Genomic DNA, 27,000 nt, shown 5'->3' on the forward strand with positions numbered 1-27,000 from the left:
AATCCTACATGGACTGTAATTGTAGATTCCAGGGTAACCATTAAGAAAGTAACTGGTCAGAACCTTCCTGCCGCTGCGTTCGGACCTCACTGCTCCAGCCTCTGGGACACGTCCCATCCTTCCAGGCTGCCATTAGCAGTATAGAAAAAAAATTCCATATCATTTTCTTGCCCTGTACACACCTTGAGGTGAGCAAAAGAATTAAAAATAAATTTTAACAATGAGGGAAATCGTGCACATCCAGGCCAGTCAGTGTGGCAACCAGATCGGTGCCAAGTTCTGGGAGGTAATCAGTGATGAACACGGGATCGACCCCACCGGAACCTACCACGGTGACAGCGACCTGCAGCTGAATCACATCTCCATGTACTACAATGAAGCTACAGGTGGCAAATATGTTCCTCGTGCTATCTTGGTGGATCTAGAACCCGGGACCGTGGACTCTGTTTGCTCAGGTCCTTTTGGGCATATATTCAGACCAGACAACTTTGTTTTTGGTCAGTCCAGGGCAGGCAACAACTGGGCCAAGGGCCACTATACAGAGGGGGCTGAGCTGGTTGACTCAGTCCTGGATGTGGTGAGGAAGGAGGCTGAAAGCTGTGACTGCCTGCAGGGCTTCCAGCTGACCCACTCGCTGGGTGGGGGCACAGGCTCTGGAATGGGCACCTTGCTCATCAGCAAGATCCGAGAAGAGTATCCTGACCGCATCATGAACACCTTCAGTGTGGTACCCTCACCCAAAGTGTCTGACACTGTGGTCGAGCCCTACAATGCCACCCTCCCCACCCATCAGTTGATAGAGAACACAGATGAGACCTACTGCACTGACAATGAGGCCCTTTACAACATCTGCTTCCGCATTCTCAAGCTGACCAGGCCAACCTACGGGGACCTGAACCCCCTCGTCTCAGCCACCATGAGCGGTGTCACCACCTGCCTTCACTTCCCTGGTCAGCTCAGTGCTGACCTCCGCAAGCTAGCCGTCAACATGTTGCCCTTCTCATGTCTCCACTTCTTCATGCCTGGCTTTGCGCCTCTGACCAGCTGTGGAAACCAGCAGTACCGGGCCCTCACTGTGCCTGAACTCACCCAACAGGTCTTTGATGCCAAGAACATGATGGCCGCCTATGACCCCCGCCATGGCCGTTACCTCACGGTGGCTGCTGTCCTCCGTGGGTGGATGTCCATGAAGGAGGTAGATTAGCAGATGCTCAACGTGAAAAACAAGAATAGCAGCTACTTCGTGGAATGGATCCCCAACAACGTCAAGACAGCAGTCTGCGATATCCCACCTCATGGCTTCAAGATGGCAGTCACCTTCATTGGAAATAGCACAGCTATCCAGGAGCTCTTCAAGCGCATCTCAGAGCAGTTCACAGCCATGTTCCGGTGCAAGGCCTTCCTCCACTGGTACACAGGTGAGGGCATGGACGAGATGAGAGTTCACTGAAGCTGAGAGCAACATGAACGACCTTGTCTCCAAGTACCAGCAGTACCAGGATGCCACCACAGAAGAAGAGGATTTCGGTGAGGAGGCCAAAGAGGAGGCCTAAGGCAGAGCACCATCACCTCAGGCTTCTCCATTCCCTCAGGCTTCTTCCTCAGCTGCCCCTGTGCTCTCCCTCAGAATTGCATTTTCTGCCTCTGTCTCATTTTATTTTGTTTTGTTTTCCTTTTTTGGAGGGGGATCCTAGAACAGTGCCTGGCACATAATAGGTGCTCAATAAATATTTGTTGTTTGTTGAATGTCTCCTCTCTTCCACTCTGGGAAACCTAGATTTTCGCCATTCTGGGTAGCCCTGTATTTCCTTTTGGTGTCCACTTCTCCCATCTTTTCAGTTGATATTTCCCTTTGTTTTTTAATATAATTCTCCAAGAAGCTGGGTCTTATCAGATCCCATTTAGAACCATGTGCTGAAAACCCAGTAGATGGTCACCATCCTAAGCCCATGTGGTAGCCCAGGGGAAAGGAAACCAAGTTACCTCATAGCAGTAGAGGTACCTATAAGGAAGGGGTAGGGTTTTCTATTCTAGAGCAGTTTTGGAGAGGGATATTCAGGCTATTGAGCCCTAATTTCCAGGAACTTCCCTGCTCCTCTCAGCTTCAGGAGAGGTGTTGACAGCATTATCTCTATTTTTCATCTTCTTCCAAGCTCTGTCCTGATGTGTTTTTTGTTTTGTTGTTTTGTTTTGTTTTGTTTTGTTTTGTTTGCAGGGGTCTGCCCCACTCTGTTAAACAGGATCCTCCCTCTCCTACATAACCTCCTTCATATGTTGCATTCCTTCCTTTTCCCCTGGTTGGAGAAGGGGGCCAAGAGGGGGAAGAGGGACTAGCCTCCAGAAAGGCCCTCCCCCTCCCCACCTTTTCTTAGCAAGCACCCAGCTCTGCTGTGTATATATGGAAAGGTGTGTATTGCCACCTAAATCTTCTGAATCATTCTTCCAGAGAGGGGACAAGGAGACCCTCCATCTTGGGCAACATCTCATTTCTTCCTCTTGCTATTCCCTCCCCCCGCCCTTGGCCTCATCCTGTGCTGCACTTCAAATTGCTATTTTGTGTGGAACTTGCTTTTCATATTGAAAAGATAACATTGCCCCAAGAGCCAAAAATAAATGACAACTGAAAAAAAAAAGAAAGTAACTGAAAAAATGTAGTAAGAGAAATGGCAAAGGAATTAAAAAGACAGAAGATGTATAGAAAATAAACAGCATGATGTCAGATATAAATCCTACCTTACCAGTAATTTTAAATTAAATGTCAATGAATTGAACACATCAATGAAAAGACAGAGATTAGCAGAAATGATTTTTTTTAAAAAGGATCCGACAATACATGATCTACAATACACACAATTTTTTTTCCTTTAAAAAAAAACATCTATTTTTTGGAATTTTAGGTTCATAGCAAAACTGAGCAGAAGGTACAGAGATTTATCATGTACCTCTACCCCACACACATGATAGTCTCCCCTCCAATCAACACCCAGCACCAGAGTGGCACATTTGTTATAAATGATGAAGCAATATTGACACATCTTTATCACCCAGAATCCATTTACTTTGGGGTTCACTCTTGGTGTTGTACATTCTAAGACTTCAGACAAATATATAATGACATGTATCTACCACTATAGTATACTGAAAAGTCATTTTACTGCCCTAAACATCCTCTGTTATGCAAGTTCATTCCTTTTGATTACTGAGTAATATTCCACTGCAGGGCTATGCAACTTGCTTTTACACACACCTGCTAATGGGTATTTGGATTGCTTCCAGTTTTCTTTGTTTAAAGGTTTTTTTTTTTTCATAATTTTTTTAAGACTTTATTTATTAACAGAGAGAGAGAAAGACAGCAAGAGAGGGAACACAAGCAGGGGGAGTGAGAGAGGGAGAAGCAGGCTTCCCAATGAGCAGGGAGCCCAATGTGGGACTGGATCCCAGGACCCCGGGATCATGACCTGAGCCGAAGGCAGACCCTTCACGACTGAGCCACCCAGGCGCCCTAAGGTTTTTTTTTTTTAATTTAAACTCAATTAATTAACATATAGTATATTAGTTTCAGAGGTAGAAGTCAGTGATTCTTCATTATTATATAATACCCAGTGCTCATTACATCACATGCCTTCCTTAAAGTCCATCACCAATTTTCCCATCCCTTTACCCCCTCCCCTCCAACAACCCTCAGTTTGTTTCCTATGATTAGGAGTCTCTTATGGTTTGTCTCCCTCTCTGATTTCATCTTGTTTTATTTTTCCCTCCCTTCCCCTATGCTCCTCTGTTTCATTTCTTAAATTCCACACAGTGAATCATATAATTCTCTTTCTCTGACTTATTTCATTTAGCATAATACCCTCTAGTTCTATCAACGTCATTGCAAATGGCAAGATTTCATTTTTTGATGGCTGAGTAATATTCCAGTGTGTGTGTGTGTATGTCTGTGTGTGTGTACACATCTTCTTTATCCATTCATTTGTCAATGAACATCTGGACTCTTTCCATAGTTTAGCTACTGTGAATATTGCTCCTATAAACATTGGGGTGCAGGTGCCACTTCAGGTCACTACATTTGTGTCTTCAGGGTAAATACCTAGTAGTGCAATTGCTGGGCCATAGGGTAACTCTATTTTCAACTTTTTGAGGAACCTCCATACTGTATTCCAGAGTGGCTACCCCAGCTTATGTTCCCACCAACAATATAAGAGGGTTCCCCTTTCACTGCATCCTTGCCAACATCTCTCATTTCCTGACTTATTTAATTTTAGCCACTCTGACTGGTGTGAGGTGATATCTCATTGTGGTTTTGATTTGTTTTTATATCCCTGATGCTGAGTCATGTTGAGCATTTTTTCATGTGTCTGTTGGCCATTTGTATGTCTTCTTTGAAGAAAATTCTGTTTATGTCTTCTGCCCATCTCTTGATGGGATTATTTTTTCTTTGGGTGTTGAGTTTGATAAGTTTTTCATAGATTTTAGATACTAGCTCTTTATCTGATAAGACATTACAAATATCTTCTCCCATTCTGTCGGTTGTCTCTTGGTCTTGTTGACTGTCTCCTTTGCTGTGCAAAAGCTTTTTAACTTGAGGAAGTCCCAATACTTCATTTTTCCCTTGCTTCCCTTGCCTTTGGAGACATGGCTAACAAGAAGTTGCTACGGCTGAGGTCGAATACACACAATTTAGAATCGAAGACATATGTTACAAGTAAAAAGGTGGAAAAAAAAAGTAAAAAGGTGGGAAAATACATGTCACACAAACAGCAACAAAAAGAGAGCTAGAGTAGCTAAACTAATATCAGACAAAAGAGACTTTAACAAAAATTGTTACTAAAGATAAAGTAGTATATAATAACAAAAGTGTCATTCTAACAAGAGGTATAATAACTCTAAACATATATGAACATAACAGCAAAGCTCCAAAATACATGAAGCAAAAAGAGAATTCCAGAGAAAAATAGTTCAACAATAATAGAAATTTCAAAACTCCTCAATAATGAAGAAAACAACTAGACATAAAATCCACAGGAAAATATAGAAGACTGAACACCACCATAATCAAGTGGTCCTAATACTATACCCCAAACCAGCAGAATACATATTCTTCTTTATTAAATATGGAATGTTTTCCAGAAATAGACAATCAGCAGGTCATAAAATAAGTCTTTAAAAAATGGAAATAACACAAAATATATTCTATGAATACAAGGGAATGGAATTAGAAATCAATAAAAGAGAAGATGGCCAAAGAGTAGGAGACCTGGATTTCGTCTGGTCTCAGGAATTCAGCTGGATAGGGATCAAACCATTCTGAACACCTACGAACTCAACAGGAGATCAAAGAAAAGAATAGCAACAACTCACTGAACAGAAAAGTGACCACTTTCTGGAAGGTAGGACGTGTGGAGAAGTAAAACCGAGGCGATATTCGGGAGGATAGACGGCAAAGGAGGGGCCTCTGTCAACTGCTTCTGGCAAGTGATAGAGCCGCGGAGCACAAAATCGGAACTTTGAGAACTCGGCTCCGCTGAGGGGCATCGCTCCAGTGAACCCGGGCGGGACAGTGTGGTCTCAGGACCCTCGGGGTCACAGAAAGACCGGGGGTGCCTGAGTGCAGCAGAGCTCCCAGGGATCGGAGCGGGGAAGCCGGCTGCAGAGACGGAGCTGAGGCGCGGGCTCTCAGCTCGGGGTTGGCATAAACCGTGACCTGCGGCCCAGTCACGCCATTGCTCCTCCAGCAGGGACCCAACAAGCGGCAGATCCGGGGAGACTCCCCTTCCTACCCGGGGAGGAGCGGCGCGGGAGCTCACCGCAGGGATCTGCTGGGTTTGGAGACTCCACACGGGGTCGGGTGCCAGAGATAGAAACGCTCAGTCACAGGCCAGGTGAGAACAGAGTGCGGCCGGAGACCGGGGAGATGGGAGTGACTGACTGCTTTTCTCTGGGGACGCACTGAGGAGTGGGGCCCTGAGTTCTCGGCTCCTCGGGGGCAGAGACTGGAAGGCCGCCATTTTCACTCACATCCTCCAAAGCTGTACAGAAAGCTTGCAGGGAACAAAAGCTCCCGGGAGCAAACCCAAGCCCACTACTTAGCCCTGACCGACAAGGGCAGGGCAATTCCGCCTCCGGCAAACACTCTTGGCAACCACGCAACAGGCCCCTCTCCCAAAAGATCAGCAAGAACAGCCCACCAAGAACAAGTTTACCGATCAAGGAGAGCGGCAGAACTCCAGCACTAGGGGAATACTGCACATAGAATCCATGGCTTTTTTACCATGATTCTTTAGTCTTTCAAAGTTAATTTTTTTCTTTTTTTTATTTTTCTGTTCCCTTTTCAACCAACATCTTATCAATCCCTGTTTTAAAAAAGATTTTTATTTTTCATTTTTAGAGTCATATTCTATCCCTTCAGAGTAGTTACGCTTATTTTTGGCATATTATATATATATGCCAAAAAATATATATATATATAAGAGTTGTTCTCTCTTTAAAATTTTGAGATACAGTTTCTTCTAACAAATCAAAATATACCCTAAATCTCTAGTGTATGGATTTGTTCTAGTCTCCTGCCTGATCACATTCTCTCCCTTTTTTGTTTTTTTTTTTAAATCCTCCTTTTTTCAAACAACTTATCAATTCCTTTTATAAAATCTTTTCTAATTTTCATCTTTACAGTCATATTCCATCACTTCATCGTATTAACCCTTATGTTTGTACATATATGTTATTCTTTCTTCAGAATTTTGGGAGGCACTTTCTTCTAACTGAACAAAATACACCCAAAATCTAGTGTGTGGCACTGATCTTTGCACCAGCCTGATCATATTTAATCATATTGTTTTTTTTCTGTTTTGTTCTGTTTTTGTTTCTTTTTATTTTTTTCTTTTTCTTTTTTTTCTTTCTTTCCCTTTCTTTTTCCCTGGTTTCAGGTCTTTTCTGATTTCTTAAGAGTATATTTTCTGGGGACGTTGTTACCCTGTGAGCATTTTGTGCTCACATTCATCTGTTCTCCTCTGGACAAAATGACAAGACAGAAAAAATCACCTCAAAAAAAGAACAAGAGGCATTACCAACTGCCAGGGACTACTCAATACAGACGTTTGTACAATGTCAGAACTACACTTCGGAATGATGACTTTAAAGATACTAGCTAGGGTGAAAAAAGCACGAATGTTATTAGAGAAACACTTTCTGGAGAAATAAAAGAAATACAGTCTAATGAAGTTGAAATCAAAAAGGCTATTAATGAGGTGCAATAAAAAATGGGGGCGCTAAGGAGGGGACAGACCAAGATGGCGAAGGAGTAGGAGACCTAGATTTCGTCTGGTCTCAGGAATTCAGCTGAATAGGGATCAAACCATTCTGAACACCTACGAACTCAACAGGCGATCGAAGAGGAGAGTAGCAACAACTCTCTGAACAGAGAAGGGACCACTTACTGGAGATCGGGCCACTGCTCCTCCAGCAGGGACCCAACAAGCGGCAGAGCTGGGGAGACTCCTCTTTCTCCCCCTGGGAAGAGCGGTGCGGAAACGCACCGCAGGGATCTGCTGGGTTTGGAGACTCCACACGGAGTCGGGTGCCAGAGATAGAAATGCTCGGTCACAGGCCTGGTGAGCACAGAGTGTGGCCGGAGACCAGGGAGACAAAAATAACTGCTTTTCTCTGGGGGCGCAATGAGGAGTGGGGCCCCAAGTTCTTAGCTCCTCCTGGTGGAGATTGGGAGGCCACCATTTACGCCCTGGTCCTCCAAAGCTGTACCGAGAGCTTGCAGGGAACAAAATCTCCTGAGAGCAAACCGGAGCAGCTTGCTTAGCCCGGACCGACAAGGGCGGGGCAATTCCGCCTCCGGCAAAGATATTCGGAAACCACGGCAACAGGCCCCTCCCCCAGAAGATCAGCACGAACAGCCAGCAAGCCAAGACCAAGTTTACCGATCAAGGAGAACGGGAGAACTCCTGCACTAGGGGAATACTGCACATAGAATTCATAGCTTCTTTTAACCGTGATTCATTATTTCATCAAAGTTAATTTTTTTAACTGTTTTTTTTTAATTTTTCTTTTCCCTTTTTCAAACAACATCTTATCAATCCCTTTTTAAAAAAAAACATTTTTTATTTTTAATCTTTAGAGTCATATTTTATCCCTTCATAATAGTTACCCTTATTTTTGGCATAAATATATAAGTTGTTCTCTCTTTAAAATTTTGAGATACAGTTTCTTCTAACAGATCAAAATATACCCTAAATCACTAGTGTATGGCTTTGTTCTAGTCTCCTGCCTGATCACATTCTCTCCCTTTTTTCTTTCTTTTTTTTTTAAATCTTCTTCTCTTTTTTCAAACACCTTATCTTATCAATTCCTTCTATAAAATCTTTTATAATTTTCATCTTTACATTCATCTTCCATCCCTTCATTGTATCAACCCTTATTTTGTACATATATGTCTTTCTTCCCTTAAAATTTCAGGAGGCACTTTTTTCTAACAGACCAAAATACGCCCCAAATCTAGTGTGTTGCACTGATATATGCACTAGCCTGATCATATTAGATCATATTCTGCTTTTTTTGTATTGTTCTGTTTTTGTTTTGGTCTTTTTTTTTCTTTCTTTTTTCTTTCTTTCACTTTCTTTTCCCCTGGTTTCAGGTCTTTTCTGATTTGTATAGAGTATATTTGCTGGGGACGTTGTTAACCTGTTAGCATTTTATTCTCTCATTCATCTATTCTCCTCTGGACAAAATGACAAGATGAAAAAAATCACCTCAGCAAAAAGAACAAGGGGTAGTATCGTCAGCCAGGGACCTACTCAATACGGACATTAGTACGATGTCGGACATAGAGTTCAGAATCATGACTTTAAAGATACTAGCTGGGCTTGAAAAAAGCGTGGAAGTTATTAGAGAAACCCTTTCTGGAGAAATAAAAGAACTAAAATCTAACCAAGTCAAAATCAAAAAGGCTATTAATGAGGTGCAATAAAAAATGGGGGCACTAACTGGTGGATAAATGAGGCAGAAGAGAGAATCAGCGATATAGAAGACCAAATGATGGAAAATAAAGACGCTGAGAAAAAGAGAGATAAACAACTACAGGATCATGAGGGCAGAATTCGAGAGATAATTGATATGATAAGACGAAACAAAATTAGAATAATTGGGATCCAGAAGAAGAGGGAAGAGAGAGAGGGGCAGAAGGTATATTGGAGCAAATAATAGCAGAGAACTTCCCTAATGTGAGGAAGGAAACAGGCATCAAAATCCAGGAGGCACAGAGAACTGCTCTCAAAATCAATAATAATAGGTCAACAACCCGACATCTAATAGTAAAACTTACGAGTCTCAGAGACAAAGAGAAAATCCTGAAAGCAGCCCAGGAGAAGAGATATGTAACCTACAATGCTAGAAATATTAGATTGGCAACAGACCTATCCACAGAGACCTGGCAGGCCAGAAAGGGTATGATATAACAGAGCACTAAAGAAGAAAAATATGCAGCCAAGAATACTATATCCAGCTAGGCTGTCATTGAAAATAGAAGAGAGATAAAAAGCTTCCAGGACAAACAAAAACTAAAGGAATTAGCAAACACGAAACCAACCCTCCAAGAAATATTGAAAGGGGTCCTCTAAGCAAAGAGAGAGCCTAAAAGCAGCATAGACCAGAAAGGAACAGAGACAATATACAGTAACAGTCACCTTACAGGCAATACAATGGCACTAAATTCATACCTATCAATAGTTACCCTGAATGTAAATGGGCTAAATGCCCCAATTAAAAGACACAGACTATCAAATTGGATTAAAAAACAAGACCCATCAATATGCTGTCTGCAAGACACTCATTTTAGACCCAAAGACACACACAAATTGAAAGTGAGGGGATGGAAAACCATTTCCCATGCTAATGGACACCAAAAGAAAGCTGGGGTGGCAATCCTTATATCAGACAAATTAGATTTTAAACCAAAGACCGTAATAAGACATGAGGAAGGAAACTATACCCTACTTAAAGGGTCTAACCAAAAAGAAGATCGAACAATTGTAAATATCTATGCCCCTAACATGGGAGCAGCCAATTATATAAGCCAATTAATAACAAAAGCGAAGAAACACATTGACAACAGTACAATAATAGTGGGGGACTTTAACACCCCCCTGACCGAAATGGACAGATCATCTAAGCAAAAGATCAACAAGGAAATAAAGACTTTAAATGACACACTGCACCAAATGGACTTCACAGATGTATTGAGAACATTCCATCCCAAAACAACGGAATACACATTCTTCTCTAGTGCCCATGGAACATTGTCCAGAATTGATCACATCCTAGGTCACAAATCAGGTCTCAACCTGTACCAAAAGATTGGGATTATTCCCTGCATATGTTCAGACCACAATGCCTTGAAACTAGAACTCAATCACAAGAGGAAAGTCAGAAAGAACTCAAATACATGGAGGCTAGAGAGCATCCTCCTAAAGAATGAATGGGTCAACCAGGAAATTAAAGAAGATTTGAAAAACCTCATGGAAACCAAAGAAAATGAAAACACAACTGTTCAAAATCTTTGGGATACAGCAAAGGCAGTCCTGAGAGGAAAGTATATAGCAATACAAGCCTTTCTCAAGAAACAAAAAAGGTCTCAAGTACACAACCTAACCCTACACCTAAAGGAGCTGGAGAAAGAACAGCAAACACAGCCTAAACCTACCAGGAGAAGAGAAATAATAAAGATCAGATCAGAAATCAATGAAATAGAAACGAAAAGAACAGTAGAACAGATCAACGAAACTAGGAGCTGGTTCTTTGAAAGAATTAACAAGATTGATAAACCCCTGGCCCGACTCATCAAAAAGAAAAGAGAAATGACCCAAATCAACAAAATCATGAATGAAAGAGCAGAGATCACAACCAACACCAAAGACATACAAACAATTATAAGAACATATTATGAGCAACTATAGGCCAGCAAATTAGATAACCTGGAAGAAATGGGTGCATTCCTAGAGATGTATCAACTACCAAAATTGAACCAGGAAGAAACAGAAAACCTGAACAGACCTATAGCCACTAAGGAAATTGAAGCAGTCATCAAAAATCTCCCAAGAAACAAAAGCCCAGGGCCAGACGGCTTCCCAGGGGAAGTCTATCAGACATTTCAAGAAGAATTAATACCTATTCTCCTGAAACTGTTCCAAAAAATAGAAATGGAAGGAAAACTTCCAAACTCATTTTATGAGCCCAGCATTACCTTGATCCCCAAACCAGACAAAGACCCCATCAAAAAGGAGAATTACAGACCAATATCCTTGATGAACATGGATGCAAAACCTCTCACCAAAATACTAGCCAATAGGATCCAACAGTACATTAAAAGGATTATTCACCAAGACCAAGTGGGATTTATCCCTGGGCTGCAAGGATGGTTCAACATCCGCAAATCAATCAATACAATACATTAACAAAAGAAAGAACAAGAATCATAAGATCCTCTTAATAGATGCAGAAAAAGCATTTGACAAAGTACAGCATCCTTTCTTGATCAAAACTCTTCAGAGTATAGGGATAGAGGGTACATAGCTCAATATCATAAAAGCCATCTATGAAAAACCTACAGCGAATATCATTCTCAATGGGGAAAAACTGAGAGCTTTTCCCCTAAGGTCAGGAACGCGGCAGGGATGTCCACTATCACCACTGCTATTCAACATAGTGTTAGAAGTCCTAGCCACAGCAATCAGACAACAAAAAGAAATCAAAGGCATCCAAATCGGCAAAGACGAAGACAAACTCTCACTCTTTGCAGATGATATGATACTGTATGTGGAAAACCCCAAAGACTCCACCCCACAACTGCTAGAACTCATACAGGAATTCAGAAAAGTAGCAGGATATAACATCAATGCACAGAAATCAGTGGCATTCCTATACACCAACAACAAGACAGAAGAACGACAAATCAAGGAGTCAATCCCATTTACAATTGCACCCAAAACCATAAGATACCTAGGAATAAATTTAACCAAAGAGGCAAAGGATCTGTACTCAGAAAACTATAAAATACTCATGAAAGAGATTGAAGAAGACACAAAGAAATGGAAAAACGTTCCATGCTCATGGATAGGGAGAACCAACATTGTGAAGTTGTCAATGCTACCTAGCGCAATCTACACATTCAATGCAATCCCCATCAAAATACCATCCACTTTTTTCAAAGAAATGGAACAAATAATTCTAAAATTTGTATGGAACCAAAAGAGACCCCGAATAGCCAGAGGAATATTGAAAAAGAAAAGCAAAGCTGGCGGCATCACAATTCCAGACTTCCAGCTCTATTACAAAGCTGTCATCATCAAGACAGTATGGTACTGGCACAAAAACAGACACATAGATCAATGGAACAGAATCGGGAGCCCAGAAATGGACCTTCAACTCTATGATCAACTTATCTTGACAAAGCAGGAAAGAATGTCCAGTAGAAAAAAGACAGTCCCTTCAACAAATGGTGTTGGGAAAATTGGACAGCCACATGCAGAAGAATGAACCTGGACCATTTCCTTACACCACACACAAAAATAGACTCCAAATGGTTGAAAAACCTAAACGTGAGACAGGAGTCCATCAAAATCCTAAAGGAGAACACAGGTAGCAACCTCTTCGACCTGAGCCTCAGCAACTTCTTCCTACAAACATCGCCAAAGGCAAGGGAGGCAAGGGTAAAAACGAACTATTGGGATTTCATCAAGATAAAAAGCTTTTGCACAGCAAAAGAAACAGTCCACAAAACCAAAAGACAACCGACAGAATGGGAGAGGATATTTGCAAATGACATAAGATAAAGGGCTAGTATCCAAAATCTATAAAGAACTTATCAAACTCAACACCCAAAGAACAAATAATCCAATCAAGAAATGGGCAGAAGACATGAACAGACATTTTTCCAAAGAAGACATCCAAATGGCCAACAGACACATGAAAAAGTGTTCAACATCGCTCAGCATCAGGGAAATCCAAATCAAAACCTCAATGAGATACCACCTCACACCAGTCAGAATGGTTAAAATTAACAAGTCAGGAAATGACAGATGTTGGCGGGGATGTGGAGAAAGGGGAACCCTCCTACACTGTTGGTGGGAATGCAAGCTGGTGCAACCCCTCTGGAAAACAGTATGAAGGTTCCTCAAACAGTTGAAAATAGAGCTACCATACGATCCAGCAATTGCACTACTGGGTATTTAGAACAAAGATACAAATGTAGGGATCCGAAGGGGTATGTGCACCTCAATGTTTATAGCAGCAATGTCCACAGTAGCCAAACTGTGGAAAGAGCCAAGATGTCCATCGACAGATGAATCGATAAAGAAGAGGTGGTATATATACACAATGGAATATTATGCAGCCATCAAAAGGAATGAGATCTTGCCATCTGCAACGACATGGATGGAACTGGAGGGTGTTATGCTGAGTGAAATAAGTCAATCAGAGAAAGACATGTATCATATGACCTCACTGATATGAAGAATTCTTAATCTCAGGAAACAAACTGAGGGTTGCTGGAGTGGTGGGGAATGGGAGGGATGGGGTGCCTGTGTGATAGACATTGGGTAGGGTATGTGCTATGGTGAGTGCTGTGAATTGTGCAAGACTGTTGAATCACAGATCTGTACTTCTGAAACAAATAATGCAACATATGTTAAGAAAAAAGAAAAAGAAGAAGAGAGCAGGAGGGGAAGAATGAAGGGGAGTAAGTCAGAGGGGGAGATGAACCATGAGAGATGATGGACTCTGAACAACAAACTGAGGGTTCCAGAGGGGTGGATGGTAGGGGGATGTGTTAGCCTGGTGATGGGTATTAAAGAGGGCACATTCTGCATGGAGCACTGGGTGTTATGCAGAAACAATGAATCATGGAACACTACATCAAAAACTAATGATGTAATATATGGTGGTTAACATAACAATAAAAATATTTTAAAAAATTTAGCAGCCTTAAAAAAAAAATGGGGGCGCTAACTGCTAGGATAAATGAGGCAGAAGAGAGAATTAGTGATATAGAAGACCAAATGATGGAAAATAAAGAAGCTGAGAAAAAGAGATAAACAACTACTAGATCAAGAGGGGAGAATTCGAGAGAAAAGCGATAGCATAAGATGAAACAACATTAGAATCATTGGGATCCCAGAAGAAGAAGAAAGAGAGAGAGGGGCAGAAGGTATATCGGAGCAAATTATAACAGAGAACTTCCCTAATTTGGGGAAGGAAATAGGCATCAAAATCCAGGAGGCACAGAGAACCCCTCTCAAAATCAATAAAAATAGGTCAACACCCCAACATCTAATAATAAAACCTATGAGTCTCAGAGACAAGAGATTCCTACAATGGTAGAAACATTAGACTGGCAACAGAGACCTGGCAGGCCCGAAAGGACTGGCATGATATATTCAGAGCACTAAATGAGAAAAATATGCAGCCAAGAATACTATATCCAGCTAGGCTGTCATTGAAAATAGAAGGAGAGATAAAAAGCTTCCAGGACAAACAAAAACTAAAGGAATTTGCAAACACGAAACCAGCCCTACAAGAAATCTTGAAAGCGGTCCTCCAAGCAAAGAGAGAGCCTAAAAGCAGCATAGACCAGAAAGGAACACAGACAATATACAGTAACAGTCACCTTACAGGCAATACGATGGCACAAAATTCATATCTTTCAATAGTTACCTGAATGTAAATGGGCTAAATGCCCCAATCAAAAGACACGGGCTATCAGATTGGATAAAAAAACAAGACCCATCGATATGCTGTCTACAAGAGACTCATTTTAGATCCAAAGACAGCCCTTGATTGAAAGTCAGGAGGTGGAAAACAATTTACCTTGCTAATGGACACCAAAAGGAAGCTGGGGTGGCAATCCTTATATCAGACAAATTAGATTTTAAACCAAAGACTGTAATAAGACATGAGGCAGGACACTATATCCTACTCAAAGGGTCTAACCAACAAGAAGATCTAACAATTGTAAATATCTATGCTCCTAACATGGGAGCAGCCAATTATATAGGCCACTTAATAACAAAAGCTAAGAAACACATCGACAACAATACAGTAATAATGGGGGACTTTAACACCCCCCTGACTGAAATGGACAGATCGTCTAAGCAAAAGATCAACAAGGAAATAAAGACTTTAAATGACACACTGGACCAAATGGACTTCACAGACGTATTCAGAATGTTCCATCCCAAAGCAACAGAATACACATTCTTCTCCAGTGCCCATGGAACAGTCTCCAGAAGAGATCACATCCTAGGTCACAAATCAGGTCTCAACTGGTACCAAAAGACTGGGATCATTCCCTGCATATTTTCGGACCACAATGCTTTGAAACTAGAACTCAATCACAAGAGGAAAGTCAGAAAGAACTCAAATACATGGAGGCTAAAGATCATCCTACTAAAGAATGAATGGGTCAACCAGGAAATTAAAGAAAAATTTTTAAAAATTATGAAAACAAATGAAAATAAAAACACAACTATTCAAAATCTTTGGGATACAGCAAAGGCAGTCCTGAGAGGAAAGTATATAGCAATACAAGCCTTTCTCAAGAAACAAGAAAGGTCTCAAGTACACAACCTAACCCTACACCTAAAGGAGCTGGAGAAAGAACAGCAAATAAAGCCTAAACCCAGCAGGAGAAGAGAAATAATAAAGATCAGAGCAGAAATCAATGAAATAGAAACCAAAAGAACAGTAGAACAGATCACGAAACTAGAAGCTGGTTCTTTGAAAGAATCAATAAGATTGATGAACCCGTGGCCAGACTTATCAAAAAGAAAAGAGAAATGACCCAAATCAACAAAATCATGAATGAAAGAGCAGAGATCACAACCAACACCAAAGACATACAAACAATTGTAAGATCATATAATGAGCAACTATAGGCCAACAAATTACATAACCTGGAAGAAATGGGTGCATTGCTAGAGATGTATCAACTACCAAAATTGAACCAGGAAGAAACAGAAAACCTGAACAGACCTATAGCCACTAAGGAAATTGAAGCAGTCATCAAAAATCTCCCTACAAACAAAAGCCCAGGGCCAGATGGCTTCCCATGGGAATTCTACCAAACATTTAAAGAAGAATTAATACTTATTCTCCTGAAACTGTTCAAAAAAATAGAAATGGAAGGAAAATTTCCAAACTTATTTTATGAGGCCACCATTACCTTGATCCCCAAACCAGACAAAGACCCCATCAAAAAGGAGAATTACAGACCAATATCCTTGATGAACATGGATGCAAAAATTCTCACCAAAATACTAGCCAGTAGGATCCAACAGTACATTAAAAGGATTCTTCTCCATGACCAAGTGGGATTTATCCCTGGGCTGCAAGGTTGGTTCAACATCCACAAATCAATCAATGTGATACAATACACTAATAAAAGAAAGAACAAGAACCATATGATAATCTCAATAGATGCAGAAAAAACATTTGACAAAATACAGCATCCTTTCTTGATTAAAACTCTTCAGAGTATAGGTATAGAGGTTTCATACCTCAATATCATAAAGCCATCTATGAAAAACCTACAGGGAATATCATTCTCAATGGGGAAAAACTGAGAGCTTTCCCCCTAAGGTCAGGAAAATGGCAGGGATGTCCACTATCACCACTGCTATTCAACATAGTGTTAGAAGTCCTAGCCACAGCAATCAGACAACAAAAAGAAATCAAAGGCATCCAAATCGGCAAAGACGAAGTCAAACTCTCACTGTTTGCAGATGATATGATACTTTATGTGGAAAACCCAAAGGACTCCACCCCACAACTGCTAGAACTCATACAGGAATTCAGTAAAGTGGCAGGATAGAAAATCAATGCACAGGAATCAGTGGCATTCCTATACACCAACAACAAGACAGAAGAGAGACAAATTAAGGAGTCGATCCCATTTTGGGGGGGGGCAGTTCATTTTATTATAGCTTTTTACTCTTGATCTGAGTTTAGAAATGTACAGTGTCAAATTCTGTTTTATTAAAGGAAACTAAAATTTTGATGTTACTTCCACTGTTATACATATGATAGCAACCCATACCTTATTTCCAATTTAAACAATTAGTAAACTCACTAAGACCTGTATTATTGTTCACAAAATGTAATATATGCAAATTAACTTTGCTAAATAAGAAAATCCATTTCAAACATCTTCACGACTCAAAAAGAACGCACACAATTACATATTTTTATCATTTTATTAGGAATAATTCCAAATGGGTTATGAAGAAAACTTACTGAGTTTGATGAGTTTTCCAAAAACTCTTAATGAAGATATGTTCACCGAGAAACAAAACATCAGCAGAACTGTCATATACTGGGCAAAGTGTCAGGCTGATACCAAAATGCAACATGCAACATAAAAAAGATACAATATAAAGGAAGACAATCTGCTGGGTATTAAAAATCATCTCAATATGAACTCTTTGCAACCAGCACAGAACCTAATTAGCTATCAAATCCAAACCACACTAAGGTAAGCTTGGCTGATGAAAGCCAGGATTCAAGAAGTGGGGGGGAATATAAGTTCCTCAGTGCAAGAGATCTGAATAGTGTTTTGGAGCATTTCCCTGGCTGGTACAAGCAGTATTAGAAGATCTTTTTGGCAAGGGAGAAAAATAAATACAAATGGAATGCTACATTTTTTAAATCAGCAGCCTGTCCCAGGAATGATAAAGGTATCAGTAAAGTAGCAAGGAGATAACTTTAAAACATTATTTCTCATGGGCTCAAAAAACATTCAAAAGGGATTTATTTAAAGGTGTCACAATAGCTATGTCCAGACATTTAGTCTTAAGGGAATTACAATTAAAAGAGGACACTTTTTTCCCAAGTTAAGGAGAATTTCTTTAAAACCAAGCATATTGCTAAATAGCAATATTATACTTGGTCAACAATAATTGGCAACAAAATAAGTTTAAACCCTGTAATATTCTGCCCAAACCAGTCCCAGATACTGTTTAATAACCAAGATGCAAACTAATTTTGTTGTAACAAGCCTAGACCAATTCTATCAAATGTGTCCTTGGTTAGATATCCAGTTTCATTTAACGTTTTGAAAGCTCGTTTGACAGCCAGTCAAGTCCCTCATACAGACCAGTTCCTTGTGTAGCACAAGTGGCTTGAAAATACCATGTTTTGTTACGAAGAGACTGAAGACCTAATTTATCTGTCATTTCACTGATGGCCATAGCATTTTGCAAATCCTGTTTGTTCGCAAAAAGCAGCAACACTGCATCTCGCAACTCATCTTCCTGAAGCATTTTCTGCAGCTCTTCAGCTCCTTCCTGAATTCTTTCACGATCATTACTATCTACCATAAAAATAAGACCCTGGGTGTTTTGGAAGTAATGCCTCCAGAGAGGTCTAATTTTATCTTGTCCACCAACATCCCATACTGTGAAACAAATGTTCTTATATTCTACTGTTTCCACATTAAAACCAATGGTAGGAATGGTGGTGACTATCTCCCCTAACTTCAGTTTATACAGAATGGTCGTCTTGCCAGCAGCATCCAATCCAACCATCAAAAGGCGCATCTGCCTCTTGCCGAAGAGACGGGAGAAAAGGGAGGAGATGGTGAGGCCCATGGCAGTAGTGGCACTTGCGATGGGCAGGAACAGAAGGGGTTTTGGGGCATCCCCGGGCCTTCTCCTTTCACGTTCCCAACAAACTGAGCAAAGGAAGAAGAGCTGAGGGAGAAAGAGGGCGGCAGAAGCGGCTCGCTAGCCGGCGTGTCAGACGAAGCTCTGGAACAAGAACTAACGGGGCGCTGCTCGACGACTAGGAGTCGATCCCATTTACAATCACACCCCAAACCGTAAGATACCTAGGAATAAATCTAATCAAAGAGGCAAGGAATCTGTACTCAGAAAACTATAAAACACTCATGAAAGAAATTGAGGAAGACACAAAGAAATGGAAAAATATTCCATGCTCATGGATTGGAAAACAAATATAGTGAAGATGTCAATGCTACCTAGAGCAATCTACACATTCAATGCAATCCCTACCAAAATACCAACCACTTTTTTCAAACAAATGGAACAAATAATCCTAAAATTTGTATGGAACCAGAAAAGACCCGAATAGCCAAAGGAATGTTGAAAAAGACAAGCAAACCTGGCGGCATCACAATTCCAGACTTCAAGCTCTATTACAAAGCTGTAATCGTCAAGACGGTATGGTACTGGCACAAAAACAGACACATAGATCAATGGAACAGAATCGAGAGCCCAGAAATGGACCCTCAACGCTATGGTCAACTCATCTTCAACAAAGCAGGAAAGCATGTCCAACGGAAAAAAGACAGTCTCTTCAACAAATGGTGTTGGGAAAATTGGGCAGCCACATGCAGAAGAATGAAACTGGACCATTTCCTTACACCACACACAAAAATAGACTCCAAATGGTTGAAAGACCTAAATGTGAGACAGGAGTCCATCAACATCCTAAAGGAGAACACAGGCAGCAACCTCTTTGATCTCAGCCGCAGCAACTTCTTCCTAGAAACGTCGCCAAAGGCCAGGGAAGCAAAGGCAAAAATGAACTATTGGGACCTCATCAAGATAAAAAGCTTTTGCACAGCAAAAGAAACAGTCCACAAAACCAAAAGACAACCGACAGAATGGGAGAGGATATTTGCAAATGACATATCAGATACAGGGCTAGTATCCAAAATCTATAAAGAATTTCTTAAACTCAACACCCAAATAACAAATGATCCAATCAAGAAATGGGCAGAAGACATGAACAGACATTTCTCCAAAGAAGACATCCAAACGGCCAACAGACACATGAAAAAGTTATCAACATAGCTAGGCATCAGGGAAATCCAAATTAAAACCTCAATGAGATACCACCTCACACCAGTCAGAATGGCTAAAATTAACAAGTCAGGAAACGACAGATGTCGGCGGGGATGCGGAGAAAGGGGAACCCTCCTACACTGTTGGTGGGAATGCAAGCTGGTGCAGCCACTCTGGAAAATAGTATGGAGGTTCCTCAAACAGTTGAAAATTGAGCTACCCTATGACCCAGCAATTGCACTACTGGGTATTTACCCCAAATATACAAGTGTAGGGTTCCAAAAGGGTACATGCACCCCGATGTTTATAGCAGCAATGTCCACAATAGCCAAACTATTGAAAGAGCCGAGATGTCCATCACCAGATCATTGGATAAAGAAGAGGTGGTATATATACACAATGGAATATTATGCAGCCATCAAAAGGAATGAGATCTTGCCATTTGCAACGACCTAGATGGAATAGAGGGTATTATGCTGAGCGAAATAAGTCAATCAGACAAAGACATGTATCATATGACCTCACTGATATGAGGAATTCTTAATCTCAGGAAACAAACGGAGTTTTGCTGGAGCAGTAGGGGGTGGGAGGGATGGGGTGGCTGGGTGATAGACATTGGGGAGGGTATGTGCTATGGTGAGCGCTGTGAATTGTGTAAAACTGTTGAATCACAGACCTGTATCTCTGAAACAAATCATTCATTATATGTAAAAAAAGAAGAAGATAGTAGGAAGGGAAAAATGAAGGGGGAGGAATCAGAGGGGGAGATGAACCATGAGAGATGGACTCTGAAAAACAAACTGAGGGTTCTAGAGGGGAGGGGGTGGGAGGATGGGTTAGCCCGGTGATGGGTATTAAAGAGGGCGCGTTCTGCGTGGAGCACTGGGTGTTATATGCAAACAATGAATCATGGAACACTACATCAAAAACTAATGATGTAATGTATGGTGATTAACTTAATAAGAAAAAGAAAATGTTCTGAAAACAGGTGGTGGTGATGGTTGCAAAATTTTGTGAATATACTAAATCTAGTTTGTAGATATTATAGTATATGAAATACATCTCAGTATAAAGAAAAAATAAATCTTATTTGGAGTAGTTTTTTACTTACAGAAAAGTTGTGAAGATATTACAGAGTTCCCATATATTCTATATCCTACTATGATTAACATTTCTATTAGTATTAGTATTTGTCACAACTAATGAACCGATATTGATACATTATTATTAACTAAATTCCATACTTAATAAGATTTCCTTGGTTGTCACCTAATGTCCTTTTTAGGGTACCACATTAAATTTAGTCATCATGTCTCTTTAGCTCTCTCTTTGCTGTGACAGTGTCTTAGACTTCTCTTATTTTTGATGACTCCAGTAGTTTTAAGGTGTGCTGTTATGTGCTTTGTAGAATGTCCCTCAGTTAGGATTTGTCTGATATTTTTCTCATGATTAGACTGGAGGTACAGGTTTGGGGGAGGAGACTATACAGGCAAAAGCTGATCTCATCATATCATATCAAGGGTATCATACTAACAATACAGTTTTTCTCTGCTGTTGTTGATTGTCTGGACTGAATTCGTGTTTGATTAGGATCAGATTTTCCCATTATAAAGTTACTCTCCACCCCCTTGCGTACTGTTCCCTTGGAAAGGAAGTTACCATATGCAGTTCGTACTTAAAAATTGGGGAGTTATATTCCACCTCGAGTGTGGACCATCTCCCTAAATTATTTAGAAATTTTCTGTGAGAGAGATTTATCTACTGTTTCTTATCTACTTGCTTATATGCATTTATTTATATCAGTATGGACTCATGGATATTTTATATATATATTTTATAATCTAATACTATTTTATTTTGTTGTTCAAATTGCTCCAGCTTTGGCCATTGAGACCTCTTTCTGTTGGTTCATTTGTCTCTTTGACATACTACTATTATTGTGGTTTTCCATTTGTCTGCTTTGCTTTTTGTTTATTAGCACTTCTTTCCTCTCTGCATTACAAGATGCTTCCAGGTATCATCTTGGATACCTGAGACCTAGAATCAGCCATTTCTCCAAGTGCCAGTGTTAAAATATTAAATACCCAGATAGTCACTGGAAAACAGCTGGTGCTCTGGGTCCCGAGTGCCCCCTCACCCTCCTTTCATGTTGGCTCTTTGCCACCACCACCTAGTAACTCAAAGGTGAATGTCCTGCCCAGGAGGGGGCCCAGACACCCAGAATCCTACCCCAGTACAAGAGGCTGCATCTAGCATCTGTTGATTGGCCCATGCCAGTGCCAGACTAACTTAAATATTTTGACTCTCATCCCTGCTTTACAGCTAGTGATTATTTTAATCTTTGCTTTCTTTAACTTATGCTGTTTAGAAGAAGACGATGTTAGAAGTTAGTATGTGCTATTTTCTTCCAAAAAAAAAGTCTTTCTGTAGTCAAGACAGAGAGTAGACTCTATGTCCTAGGATTGCTTCTTTCAAATGGTTTTATGTAAAAAAAAAAAAAAAGTGTAAGTTATCCTAAGAAGAAAAATTCATCTTGTCACAGGCATCTTTTAAGAGAACATAATTTGAGAAGACTTATATCACTTAGGTCTTGTACTCTGATTCTGTCTGGTTGTTGGACAGATCACAGGTGCATTTCTTCATTCCTCAGCTTTGTACAGCCCTCCGGCATTCTGTACTGCCATTTAATTACTCCAACTGATTTGAGTTTTGGCATGATGTTGTCAGCTTATCTGGCATGGAATGAGTCTTGGGCTACAGGCAGACAATTTTGCTATCACATGGAGTGTTCAAGGATGCTCGCACTAAGGATGTTGACTACTCTATCACATAGGCTCTTTCTGTTGATTGAGTGATTTGCTTTTGTGACAGTGTTATAAATGCTTATGCTTCTTCTGAATAACTGGGCACAAAGAGATGTATAATGGATTCCATTTCCCTTTTATCCTACTAGACTTCTAGTAGGCTATGAGTCAAATTTGTGGTTCCATTGTGGTCAGTGTGTAGAGTTTTATAGAATTAAATACTAGTGTGATATTGCCTTCCTAGTATTTTCTCTTTCATTTTTTCATTCATATTTAATTATATATCAAATACATAAACATAAATATATGACAGAGTATGCTATTTAACATTCTGGCTAAATTGTGGCCCAATCATCAGTCACAGAAATATTATTTAGGTGGTTATTACTTTCATTAAGCAAGCGGATTAAATCTCACATAATTGTCGTTCATGCCTTTATTTCTCCAATTTTGCTTCTGTTCTTATGCTATTTCTTTGCCATATTTAGCCCTCTATCTGCTTATATATACATTCCTTTGCCAACAAATCAAGAGAGAAGCCTGATACCAAGGTGATTTATATATTTAAATTTTATTGTTTCTCTTTGTTTTTATTCACTAGAGCTCAACAAGATAGAAATTGCATTCACTCAAGGAGTCAAACATTTGTCTTGTTCTCACTAACCCAATTACATCATCAATTTTCTCTGTTGTACTATGGTTGATTAAACTGTAAGAGCGAGCTCTCCCTCAGTTTCATTTCAAGCCACTTGAAATCTACCTTATATTTCAATGGACATGAAGGACTTGAATGCCTAGAATCTTAAGATCAGCCCAATAGAATTCTGTCTTTAACTTTGGCCATAATCACAGTACATAGCAAATAAGTGCTATTTTTGCCTTGCAAGTAACCCGTTTCCTTCCTCTGTTAAAAGTAACCATACTTCCTCTAGGGGACATATCTCATATGGTTTGGTTAGAGCTGCTACTTCTTTCTACCCTTGGGAAATCAGCCATCTCATGATTGTTCACAGTAATTTAAGGATAGGCAAGTGACCCAAGCTGGATCTAAGTGAGCCCTCCCTGGAGCTTTCATGTTAAAGTCATTGAATAAACAATTTTGTTCTATCCATTAATGAAGAAAGGTGGCATGAAGTTAATCCTGGGCTGTAGGCAACTATTTTGCACTCACACAAAGATAGCTTGCTGCATGGGTAGAGAGAGATTTGGTACCTTAATGACATTATTTTGAGCCCTTGTTTCCAGCTATGTCTGGAATCAGCGTCATTCATCAGCTTTTCAGTTCTGTAAGGCCAATAGAATATCATTTTTATTTTAAGCCAAACTGAAGAGTTTCTGTCTTCTGAAATTGACAATCCTGACTAATCACTGTATATTGTATTAGGCGATAATAAAGGTATAGACAAATACCACTGGAATACAAAGGAGAGGGTAACTGAGCTTGAAGGGGCCAAGGAGGGCTGCTAAGAGGACATTGCAGATGAATTCAATCTTTAAAAAATGAGTTTTTGGGATGCCTAGGTGGCTCAGTCATTAAGCGTCTGCCTTCGGCTCAGGTCATGATCCCAGGGTCCTGGGATCAAACCCCACATCGGGCTCCCTGCTCAGCGGGAAGCCTATTCTCCCTCTCCCACTCCCCCTGCTTGTGTTCCCTCTCTCACCGTGTCTCTCTTTGTCAAAAAAATAAATATTTTTAAAAATTAAATAAAAAATGAGTTTTCAAAGAGAGGAACTAGGTTGAGCAGATCAAACAATGTGCTTAAAAACCTGGGCTCATGAAAGAGCACAGCACATCAGATTCTAGAATCCAGAATATGTGGTAGGCAGGCGTAGATTGCGGGTTGCACTCAGGAAGCAGAAGCTGAGATGGAGTTTTTCATATCAAATATTTAGTAGGCATCAGTACGTGTAGATGAGAGGAGTAAAACTTAGGATCGGGTAGAGGAGAAAAGATGAACCTCAAAGCTTTGGCCAGCCCCATGGAGAGCGTGGGGTTGAAGAAATTAGGCTTTTAAACTCCCACTGCAATTAGTTATTGGAGGAGGGCCCTATAGAAAGGTTAGGTCTCCAGGCAAGAGTGCTCTCTGCAGCTGAGGCAAATCCTGAGGCAGCTGACAGCTCCCTCAATAAACCCTTGTTTGAATGGGTGTCTAGGTAATACATTTCTGTGTCTTTCAAAGGAACAAAGAGATGAATTGAAAAAAACAGAGATCATTTCTCTTCATAAGGAACCTCAAATATTATGTTATAAATGTTGGCCTTTATCCTGTAGGTATCAAATCTATTGAAAGAGTTTAGCTGGGAAGTACAAAGTTTATATGTCCTTTTTAGAGGAGTACTTCTGAAATTCATTTATTTTGTCATTGGGAATATTCCATATACCAGGCATTATTCTACATACTTGAGATATATCACTGAAAACAAACAAACAACAAACAGAAATCTTTATCCCCATGAATTTCATGCTTCCTTTAGAAAAGGAAGATGGATAATAAATAATAAACATATGATTAAATTATAGACTATGTTAGGGCAGTTAGTGCCCTAAAACAGAGCAAGGCAAGAGGGATGAGAAGTGCTGGGGAGAGAAATATAGATTGCAATTTAAAATAGGATGATTTACACAGAAGGAGTGAGCCATGGACATCTACGGGAGCAAGCATGCCAGGCAGAAAAGGCCAGCCAGTAAAAGAGTCCTAAAGCAAATGCTTGTCTAGAAGGACTGAAAAGAAAGGTCAGAAGTCATCTCCAGAAAAGTATGAAAGCGAATGGAATAGGCCAATGCTTCTCATACTTTTTTTCCCCCACTTTTTACACTCTTCTCCTCCCAGAATCAATTTTTGCTTGCTTGGAGCAAGATAACCCATACTAAGAATGAGTGAACTAAAAAAATGTAGCATTATTGGCACGCAGCTGACAGTCTTCTTCATGTGACTCTTACAGCCATTTCTCTCTGGGCACAATGGCAACTCTTAAAGGAAAGACTGACTGCACCAGATGCAGAAGAATAGTCAACCATCCCAAACAATAAGATCACTGTAGTGGGTGTTAGACAAGTTGGTATGGCGTGTGCCATCAGCATTCTGGGAAAGTCTCTGGCTGATGAACTTGCCCTTTGGATGTTTTGGAAGATAAACTCAAAGGAGAAATGATGGATATGCAACATGGGAGCTTATTTCTTCAGACACCTAAAATTGTGGCAGATAAAGATTATTCTATGACTGCCAACTCTAAGATTGTGGTGGTGACTACAGGAGTCCACCAGCAGGAGGGAGAGACCTGGCTCGATCTGGTGCAGAGGAATGTTAATGTCTTCAAATTCATTATTCCTCAGATAGTCAAGTACAGTCCTGATTGTATCATAATTGTGGTTTCCAACCCAGTGGGTATTCTCACATATGTTACCTGGAAACTAAGTGGACTTAGTGATTGGAAGCACTGTGTAACTGGAAATGGGTGTAATCTGGATTCTGCTAGATTTCGCTATTTTATGGATGAAAAAATTGGCATCCATCCCCGCAGTTGCCATGGATGAATTTTGGGAGAACATGGCAACTCAAGTGTGGCTGTGTAGAGTGGAGTGAATGTGGCAGTTGTTTCTCTCCAGGAACTGAATCTAGAAATGGAACAGACAACAACAGTGAAAATTGTAAGGAAATGCATAAAATGGTGGTTGAAAGTACGTACAAAGTCATCAAGCTAAAAGGATATACCAACTGGGCTACTGGATTAAGTGTGGCTGATCCCATTAAAGCCATGTTGAAAAATCTATCCAGGATTCATCCTGTGTCAACGATGATGAAGGGAGTACATGCCATGGAGAAAGACATCTTCCTGAGCCTTCCATGAATCCTGAATACTCAGAGATTAACCAGTGTTATCAACCAGAAGCTAAAGGATGATGAGGTCCTGAGGTTCAAGAAAAGTGCAGATACTTTGTGGGACATCCAGAAAGACCCAAAAGACCTGTGACTTCTGGCTTCTAGGCTATAGATATTTAAAACTACAATGTGATTAACTATGAGCCTTTAGTTTTTCATCCATATACATGGATCACAGTTTGCTTTTGTCTTCCTAAATATGTGAATCTGGGCTCACAGAATTAAAGCCCATACTTGGTTTAATGTTTGCAATATGAGCCCTTGAACAAATAAAATTAACTATCATAGGGTTCTTCTAAAAAAAAGAAAGAAAGAAAGAAAGAAATGTAGCATTATTGCCAGAAGGCAGCATTTATGAATGTTCTCGCTGTCATTAGATTCATGGTCATGAATCTAAAGGATAACCATCAGGATGGCTGTATGTTTTTTCCACTCATATTCAGCTATGTGGGTCAA

General features: G+C 40.3%; 3 pseudogenes; 2 read left to right on the forward strand and 1 right to left on the reverse strand.

Annotated features, from left to right (window-relative positions):
• The first annotated feature begins 220 nt into the window (after positions 1–220).
• On the forward strand, positions 221–1,553 carry LOC114222808 (tubulin beta chain pseudogene; annotated as a pseudogene).
• Positions 1,554–17,947: 16,394 nt separating this feature from the next.
• On the reverse strand, positions 17,948–18,699 carry LOC114222862 (ADP-ribosylation factor 4 pseudogene; annotated as a pseudogene).
• Positions 18,700–25,712: 7,013 nt separating this feature from the next.
• LOC114222844 (L-lactate dehydrogenase B chain-like) lies at positions 25,713–26,635 on the forward strand (annotated as a pseudogene).
• Positions 26,636–27,000: the final 365 nt, after the last annotated feature.

The sequence above is a fragment of the Eumetopias jubatus genome, unplaced genomic scaffold (assembly GCF_037043125.1).
Source record: "Eumetopias jubatus isolate StellerSeaLion01/CBP00866 unplaced genomic scaffold, mEumJub1_p1.0 scaffold_12, whole genome shotgun sequence".
NCBI classification, from domain to species: domain Eukaryota; kingdom Metazoa; phylum Chordata; class Mammalia; order Carnivora; family Otariidae; genus Eumetopias; species Eumetopias jubatus.